Raw genomic sequence first — 2,500 nt, forward strand, 5'->3', positions numbered from 1 at the left:
TTGTGGTGGCCGATGGTGGTAACGTCCCTGACTGTTGAACGCAAGACTGGGGTTCGAGTCCTGCTCAAACTCGTTAGTTACTTTGGTCGCTGTAACCTCACCATCCTTACGAGCTAAGGATGGGGAGCCTATTCACATTTTGTATTTATTATTAATTGTGGTGGTCGAGGTGGTAACGTCCCTGACTGGTGAGGGCCAGACTGGGGTTCAAGTCCCGCAGAAACTTGTTAAGTTCTTTTGGTCGCTGCAACCTCACCATTCTTGTGAGCTAAGGATGAGGAGCCTATTTGCATTTTGTATTTATTATTAGTTATGGTGGCCGATGGTGGAAACGTCCCTAACTAATTCCTTTAGTTGCTGTAATCCCACCATCCTTGTCAGCTAAGGATGGGGCGTTCGGGGGAGCCTATGAGTCTATCTGCTGAGTCATCAGTAGCCATTGCCTAGCCCTCCTTGGTCCTAGCTTGTGTGGAGAGAGTGGCTTGGGGGCTGATCATATGGATATATGGTCAGTCTCTAGGGATTGCCCTGCTTGATAGTGCAATGTTATTGTTCCTTGCCTCTGCTATTCATGAGTGGCCTTTAATCTTTCAAGCCATTAATTGTCAATGGATTGAGGAAAAGTGCTGATGACAATAACATCATGTGTAATATATATCTTTATGAAAGTAAGATGATAATGATGATCGATATTATTATTATTATTATTATTATTATTATTATTATTGTTATCGTTATTGTTACCGTTATCGTTATTGTTATCGTTATCATTATCGTTATCGTTATTGTTATTGTTATTATCATTATTATTATTGTCGTTATCATTATCGTTATAGTTATTATTATTATTATTATTATTATTATTATTATTACTATTATTATTACACTTGCGTATTTATACAAATATTATGAGAAACGAAAATCATGATTGGAAACTAATTCTTAAATATTGAAGGAAAACAAATTTACAAAATCTATACAATATAATCATTTCCAATCTATTCGTATGTGTTTTATAGTAAAAATCAAGAGTAAATTATCATTTGATAAACATTTGTAACTCTTCGTAAAAGGTCAGACGGAGAAAATATGGTATTTTGCTAAAAGGATTTGAAGGTCACTCGGGAGTGACAGAGGAATAGGGCTCTGACAATGTCCTGGAGACTGACTATATATACATATGATCTTTTTATAGAATCAAGACTGATTTTGTAGATTGTGTTTTTAAACAAAAGGGCGTTACGAATTTAAGTAAGAATGACCATTTTCCAGTTTTGCAAAAACCCGTTAATACATTTACATAATTCATAATAGTAATTACCATTACATGTACTTTACAGTTATTAAGAAAAATAAAATATTATAAAGAACAACAAAACACTAAAAAGGAAACCGCTAATACATTAATATATATATAATCTAAATTTACTTATACTAAAAGTTCATTAAAAAAAAATTACATGTTGTAAACATCAGACATTCAATATTTAATTGGAAATTAACAAAATTAAGATTTCAAGTAGAAACGAATGTGCTAATAGATTTATACATAACATCACCTAAATTTACAAATACTTAACATTTATTTAAACAAATGTAACATATTGTAAACAACAAACACATTCAGTATTGAATTGGAAATAAACTAAATTGACCTTTTCAAGTTAAAACGAATGAGCCACTCGTATATATTTGATTAGAAAACTTTACCTGTACTAAAAGATTCATGAATAAGCAACCTTCGTTTTTACTTAATTATCTCTTAAGTGTTGTTGACCGTAATATCACTATTTTTACGTCAATATAACCGTTTTTGAAACGGTAAAAAACCCTGACATTTACCGTTGTTTTAATGCAAATTTGTAACATTATTGTATATATTTGATTAGAAAACTATACTTACACTAAAACACTCAGGAATGAACAACCTTAATTTTTACTAGCCAGTGACCGTATACACCTGTGTACTTTGGTGTCAGAGTCTCATTTCCTGTATATATTTGATTAGAAAACTATACTCACACTAAAACACTCAAGAATGAGCAATTTTTACAGCCCGAGAGACCATATACACCTGTGTATTTGGGTGTCACTGTCTGGCTTCTTGTATATATTTGATTGAAAAACTTTATATACACCAAAACACTAAAGAATAAGCAACCTCCATTTTTACCAACGAGTGAGCATGTACACCTGTGTACTTGGGTGTCAAAGTCTCGCTTCTTATTGATCATCCAGTTGGTGTGACGTTTATACGGAAATAATATCACCATGACGTTTACAACGGATATTAAGCGCGCTCATTGCTGTGGAAACAGGGTGTTTGCAATGCTTTTGCAATGCTTTTTCAATGCGTTTGCAATGTGTTTGCAATATGTTTGCAATGCGTTTGTGATGTGTTTGCAATGTATTGCAACGCATTTCTGGGAATTTGTGGTTATTTTCCTACTATGAAGTACTTATTGGAGAGGAGGAGGAGGAGGAGGAGGAGGAGGAGCAG

This window comes from Palaemon carinicauda, chromosome 39 (assembly GCF_036898095.1).
Source record: "Palaemon carinicauda isolate YSFRI2023 chromosome 39, ASM3689809v2, whole genome shotgun sequence".
Lineage (NCBI taxonomy): Eukaryota > Metazoa > Arthropoda > Malacostraca > Decapoda > Palaemonidae > Palaemon > Palaemon carinicauda.